We start from the raw sequence: 7,380 nt of genomic DNA, 5'->3' as shown, positions 1-7,380 counted from the left end.
CAATGCCACAACACATCCTTCTGTTCTTCCTCTCGAATACACCGTCTGATCACACTATCTGAACTTCTATAGAAAAGATATGGCTCATCCCAAATGTATCTCTTAACATCATGCATAAATTTCTTCCTCTGTTGCCATGTGAAATCCTTAGGCATCAATCCAACAACTTTATAGTTGGCAAAATCAGCAAACCATGGTGGGGTACTGATAGATAAGACTTTATCCCTAACCATCTCTGTGACAACACATATTGCCAAAACATGTTCATCAGGAAACTCTTCTCTGATCACTAATTCCGGTCTTTCTTGAAGCTCTTTTTCTATAATCCTGGATAAGTGATCAGCCACCAAGTTTTCAACTCCCTTTTTGTCCTTGATCTCTACCTCAAACTCTTGCAACAGTAACATCCAGCGGAGCAACCTGGGTTTAGCATCCTGCTTGCTTAACAAATACTTTAAAGTTGCATGGTCAGTGTAAACAATAACTTTTGATCCTAACAGATATGGCCTGAATTTGTCAAATGCATACACAATAGCCAATAATTCTTTTTCTGTAGTAGCATAATTCTTTTGTGCATCATTTAAGATCTTACTGGCATAGTAAATGACATGCAACAATTTATTCACTCTTTGGCCCAATACCACTCCTACAACGTAATCACTAGCATCACACATTAATTCAAATGGTAATGAAAAATCAGGTGCCATCATGATAGGTGCAATGGTCAACTTTTCTTTTAAAACATGGAATGCATGCAGACATTCATCATCAAACAGGAACTCTTGGTCCTTGACCAATAACTTGCATAAGGGCTTGGCAATTTTTGAAAAATCTTTTATGAACCGCCTATAAAATCCTGCATGACCAAGAAAACTCCTCACACCCTTAACATTAACAGGTGGAGGGAGTTTCTCAATCACAGAAATTTTGTCCTTATCCACCTCAATTCCATTCCTAGACACCTTGTGTCCAAGAACTATACCTTATGTCACCATAAAGTGACACTTCTCCCAGTTCAAAACCAAATTACAGTCCCGGCATCTTTTTAAGACAGAATCTAAGTTTTTCAGACATACATCAAAATCAGACCCAAATACAGAAAAATCATCCATAAATATTTCTATACATTCCTCTACCATATCAAAGAAAATGGAAAGCATGCACCTTTGGAAAGTGGCAGGAGCATTGCATAGACCAAAAGGCATCCTCCGATATGCGAAAATTCCATATGGACATGTAAATGCGGTCTTCTCCTGGTCCTCTGGTGTCACAACTATCTGATTGTACCCTGAATAACCATCCAAGAAACAATAGAAAGCATGTCCTGCCAACCTCTCTAGCATCTGATCCAAGAAAGGAAGTGGAAAATGATCCGTCCTGGTTGCCTTGTTCAACCTTCGATAGTCAATACACATTCTCCAACCAGTGATTGTCCTTGTGGGAATCAACTCATTATTCTCATTTTTCACCACAGTCATCCCCCCTTTCTTGGGCACTGTCTGCACAGGACTCACCCAAGCACTGTCATAAATAGGGTAAATCATCCCAGCATCAAGCAACTTCACAACCTCCTTCCTCACTACCTCCTTCATAGTGGGGTTGAGTCTCCTCTGTGGTTGCCTTACTGGTTTGACCTCTTCTTCCATCAATATTTTATGGGTGCAGAAGGAAAGATTGATACCCTTGAGATCAGAAAATTACCAACCAATTGCCAGCTTATTCTTCTTAAGTACTTCAATCAACTTTCCTTCTTCCTCATCAGACAACATTGCATTAATGATTGCTGGATATGTTTGATCATCCCCAAGGAACACATACTTCAAATGTGAAGGTAATTCTTTAAGTTCTACCTTAGGTGCTCCTTTTGGAATGTCATCAATCTTCTTCTCAAGCTCTTCCACTTCTGGCTCTTCTTGGTAATCTTCTGTACTTGTCTCTTCTTCTGATCTTTCTTCCTCAACTGAGAATTCTTCTTCTTTATTCACTTCTTCCACAACCTCCTGTATCACATCCAATCTAAAACAATCCCCCATATCAACAGGGTGCTTGATAGTTTCAAATACATCAATTGTGACTGTTTCCTCATCCACCCATAGCAACAACTTTCCTTGTTCAACATCTATCAAAGATCTTGCAGTTGCTAAAAAGGGTCTTCCTAACAATAGAGGACTTTATGTATCCTCTTCCTCCATGTCAAGAATCACAAAATCCACTGGAAAAATAAACTTGTCTACCTTGACCAAGACATCTTCAACCACACCTTCAGGCCTCTTGATAAATCTATCCGCAAGATGCAGAATAAGATTGGTCTCCTTCAAAGTGTTGATTCCCAAAGCTCTACATACTGTCAATGGCATCAAGTTTATACTGGCTCCCAAATCGCACAATGCCTTTCCCACCTCTACATCTCCTATAGCAATAGAGATACTGAAGCTTCCAGGATCTTTCATTTTTGTTGGAAGCTTCTTCTGGATTAGGGCACTACACTCTGCTGTTAGGGCCACTGTCTCACCATCAGTTAATTTCCTCTTCTTAGTAAGAAGATCCTTCATGAACTTTGCATAGTGAGGCATATTTTCCAGTGCTTCAGAAAATGGTATGTTAATTTGTAAATTTTTGAAGATATCCAGAAATCTTGCATAGTGCTGTTTCTGAATCTCTTGCTTCAACCTTTGAGGGTAGGGAACTCTAGCATAAGGAGATAAAATAACTGGCTGTTCTTTCTTGTCAGCCATCTTCTTCTTTCCTTACTTCATCATCTTTTGTGGGGAAGCATTTTTACCAACTTCTACCTCTCCTTCATTCTTATTGTCGTTCCCTTCCTCTTCTTTCTCAATTCCAACTATAACATCTCTAACAACTACTTCCTTCTCACTTTTCTCATTTTTCTTCTTCTCTACTTCATCATCAGAGACTACATCTTCAACCACAACCTCTTCTTCATTCTTTTTATTTTCCACATTCTTTTTCACTGGTTGAAGTACCAACCCACTTCTTGTCATAATTGCTTTACAGTGCTCCTTAGGATTCACTAATGTATCACCTGGAAATTTCCCTTGTGGTCTCTCTGATATCTGTCTTGATAATTGACCAATCTGGGTCTCCAAATTTCTGATTGATGCTTCCTGATTTCTGAAAGAAGTTCTGGTCTCCTGCATGAATGCAATTGTCTCTTCCCTGAATGAATTAGACCCCTGGATATAATCCTGAGTTGTCTTAGATAACTGAGCAAACGCTTTCTTCCATGCAGCAGGATCACTTGACTGCTCCTTCATATGTGGTGGTGGAGGATGTAATGGTGGGTTCAATTGATGGTTGGAACTATAGCTGAATCCTGGGTGTTGATTCTTGTTCTTCCATGGTGGCACATAAACATTCATTCCCTGATTGTTGTAGTTCCTTTGATTATTCTGATCATAACACACTCCATTCACCTCTGCTTGTTCTGGTGATCCCCCATAATCACACTCCTCTGTCACATGACCTTTGCCACAGATAGCACATACACTCTTGGTTTCCACAGAAGCTACCTTTTGTGAAGAGAGTTGCTTAATAAGGATATCCAACTGTTGCTGTTGTTGTCTCTGTGTCTGCATCAGCTGATCATTCCCTGCCAACAGAGCATCATACCCATCCAACCTGATGATTCCTGTCCTTCTGTCAGCCACTGGGGCATTATCAAATTCCTGAGATGCCAATGACTCAAAGATATCCAAGGCTTCTTGAGGAGTCTTGGTAGTCAATGATCCACCAGCAGTGGCATGCACCAAGGTTCTAGTGTTAGTGGTCATTCCTTGCAGGAAGATTGCTGCTTGTTGCCATGCCTCAATTCCATGCTGTGGACATTTCCTCAACAAAGTCTTGAATCTCTCCCAAGCCTCATAAATGGATACTGACTCTTTCTGCTTAAAGCTTGTAATCTCATCCTTCAACTTGGCCCTCTTGGATGCTGAGAAAAACCTCTGCAAGAACTTGGTTTGCAGATCATCCCAAGTTGTTATACTTCCTTGTGGCAATGATTGCAGCCATCTCCTTGTAGTTACATTGCAGTTACAACCTAGGGTTCTAAATTTGGGATAACAATTTGGGGATTCTTCTAATGGTTGATTCATCATTAGGGTTCTTAACTTTCAAATTTCCAATTCCATACAATGGCTGGTGATAAGGTATATTTTCACTAAAATTTTCTTGCGACTCTGGATTGGAATGAATCTGCTATCTAGGTGCTTGTTTTTCCTTGATGGACATGGTTGTACAATTCTACAAATATCGTTGCATGCTATGTGTTTGATAAATTGGTTCAGTCTATTTATGCAAAGGGTTTGATGAATTAGTTCTCATGACTGTGAATGATAGAACAATTGGTAGAGCCAACTTAGTGCTTAAGATGATTGGGAATGTATATATGCATGGCTATGATGATATTTTGGAAATTGTGAAAAGCATGGATGAATGTCTCTCGTAAGCATAGTCCCATCTTTTTTGAGATTGTTATATACTTGATGAATCAGAAATTCTTACATTGATGAAGTGTTGAGAAGTAATTGCATGTGTAGGGTGCTTGCATTGCTATTTCCTAATTCTGGGAATTGGTTGTGTAGATGGTGTACACTATTAGCATCCAATTTCTCTAATTGAAGTGACATGATTGTTGGACGTTTAGCAAGTGCACTAGTCATACAAGTAATAAAATGATGAGTAAAGATCGTTGCCACGAGGAATTGTGTTCAAGCACCAATAAACCATAGAAAACTAATTTGAATCAGATAAGAATTTGTAAAAGTCATGAATAATTTGTCACCAGAAAATTGATTGTAAGTAATTTGACACAAAATAAATATGGATTAAGAATTAATAAAACAACAAGTAGTCAGAAAACAACTTTCCTCCATAATAACCCATGTAAAAACTGATCATATGATGAATTCTTTTCCATGTGATGTTAATCAACCTTTTACTTATCATCAAGATGTAATCCCTTACTACCCTGATAGATACATTAATCAGAAACCCTAATCCCTTGGTGATCTCTTTCTTAATACATGCATGAAATACTAAAGTCTTAAGATTACATCAGAACTCTAGCATCAATCCCTTGAGTACTAGAATTCTGATGTTGAGATTATCAGATACAGAAGTCATATAAACATCCCTGTTCTACACTACTTCCTTGATAGAAATAATTAAATCAGAAAATCTCAAATCAACACATGAAAAATACTTCATCATATTAATCAGATCAACATAATATTATCATGGAGTTCTATTGCATTCAGACTACAAAGACCCTACTCAGACATGACTAAGGAATAGACAAGAAAAGAAGAATCAAACTTCATTTCCATGTTGAAAGTCTTCAATCTCCAAACTATTACAAAGAAATCCTAATACAAAAACTAAAACACTAAGAGAATTTAGAGAGAAGTCAGACTAAAGTTTAAGAGAGAGAGAGAGAGAAAATTCCAGATCCTTTACTAAGTGTGAAGGCTTTGCCTTTTATAGTGTTACAATTAAAAACAGAAAACTGATGTGGGCGCTAAAATATTCATAAGTGACCGTTTTAGGGTCCATGCTTTACGTATGCTCAACTGACTTTAACTTACTCCAACGCTAAAACTCTTGATTTGGACGTTTTAGCGGTGGAGACCAGAGTCCTTTTTCCACTTCAGGGCGCTAAAACGCTTATTGCAGGCCGTTTTAGCGCCCAAGACCAGCAATTTTCCATCTTCTAAGTGCAGCAGCGCGCTAAAACGCTGTGTGGGTGTTTTAGCGCTCATCACCAGCAAGTTTTGGCCTCTTCCTGTAGCAGGGCGCTAAAACGCTTAGTGTGGACGTTTTAGCACTCAACACTTAGGCAATTTTTCTCCTCTTGAGCTCCAGAATCTTCTTCCTTCTCCAGTTGCCTTTCAAGCTTGCTTTTCCTACAAGAATCATACAAATTTCCAATAAAGCTCTTGAACTTGTAATTGAGGACATCTTAGGACATTAACCTTGTTTTTCATCATTTAATCACATAATTTGATCCTAATTCCTGCTAAAAACCATGATGAACTAAGGGTTCATCAATGATATCTCACATGCAATTCATTCTATTGTTCTGGGAATTTTTCTTAGTGTAAGAAAGGAAAACCAAAAAGGGTACAAAGACAGGCACCAAGGGTAAAACTAAAGGCAATGCTACATCTGGTAGCAAAAGGCCAAGGCCTTCCGCCGGCTATGATAAGGACCGGTTCCTATCGGCAGAGCACTAGCAGAGGTATGAACAATGGTTCATGCCTAAGAAGGTGATTCTGGAGCGGTCCATTGCTTTGGACACCTTCCCTGAGAACAGCTCCCTCCTGGTATTAATCAAGAGCAGGAAATGGGAGACATTGACCACATTTGCAGCTCCTAGCTCTAGTGCAATTCTGAAGGAGTTCTGTGCCAATGTGGACAAAGATAAGGTTGAATCTGTCCGAGTAAGCTGGGTCAGGGGAAAGAAGGTTCCTTTTGCTGCTGAAGATATTGAGGCTCTTCTGAAGACCTCCTATGATAAGGAAGATGCTTGCCGGTTTACTTCCATCTTCGGTAAGCTCCATCCTACTGCCATCAAGAACTTGGGTACACGGAGCCCGCGTAGGTGGCCCCGTGAACCATATGAGCCACATCCAGATCATATTCATCCTTCTGCTGCAGTACAGAGCACCGTATCTGCAGCCCCAGCACCACCAGCATCACCACCAGCAGCACCACAACCTCTCTATGTTGATTCCCCTGTCATTCTCACCATGCAGGGACATATTCAGACTATGCAGGGACAGATTGACCGTATGAGCATCCAGAACGACTACTGCACACGTATGTTGGAGGATCTCTGTCGCACCTCTATGATAGATACCTCTGCATATCAGCCACATTTCCCTCCACCACCAGCACCAGATGCGCCAGCTGCGACCACAGCTCCCACTAACCCAGCAGCCGAGTATGCTGACACACCACAGGATACTGGAGGAGATGATTCAGACGGAGATTACATGGATGACCCATGGCTGGATGGTTGATTTCCTGTTACCATTTACTTTTTGTTTTTTTCATGTTGACTCTGTTTTTATATTTTCATTTTGTGTTGCACACTTGAGATATTATGATGCTTAGTTTCCTCTTCCTTATGATGATATGATGCTTTAACCCGTGTGAGTGTGTACATGCGCATAAATTCTTATTCTTCGACTAGTTTAGTTTTATTGCTGGGGATAGCAATTTTCTAAATCTGGGAATTGGTACTCCACACGTGGCACAGAGGATCCAGACTAAAACACCTCTAACAAAAAGTTTTCTGAATCATCAGGGGAGATATCTGAACCTTTTTGTCTCAAATTGCTATTTTTTTGTGATAAAAGA

General features: G+C 39.7%; 1 non-coding gene across 1 annotated transcript; it reads left to right on the top strand.

Annotated features, from left to right (window-relative positions):
* Positions 1-3,828: 3,828 nt before the first annotated feature.
* On the top strand, positions 3,829-3,935 carry LOC133296331 (small nucleolar RNA R71). Its single transcript, XR_009749491.1, has one exon. It is a non-coding gene; the product is annotated as a small nucleolar RNA R71 (small nucleolar RNA).
* Positions 3,936-7,380: the final 3,445 nt, after the last annotated feature.

The sequence above is a fragment of the Gastrolobium bilobum genome, unplaced genomic scaffold (genome assembly GCF_033153095.1).
Source record: "Gastrolobium bilobum isolate Gb01-03AN ecotype WA unplaced genomic scaffold, APGP_CSIRO_Gbil_v1 utg11328, whole genome shotgun sequence".
Lineage (NCBI taxonomy): Eukaryota > Viridiplantae > Streptophyta > Magnoliopsida > Fabales > Fabaceae > Gastrolobium > Gastrolobium bilobum.
Note: the sequence above shows the minus strand (reverse complement) of the source record. Positions and strands in the feature narration are given on the sequence as shown.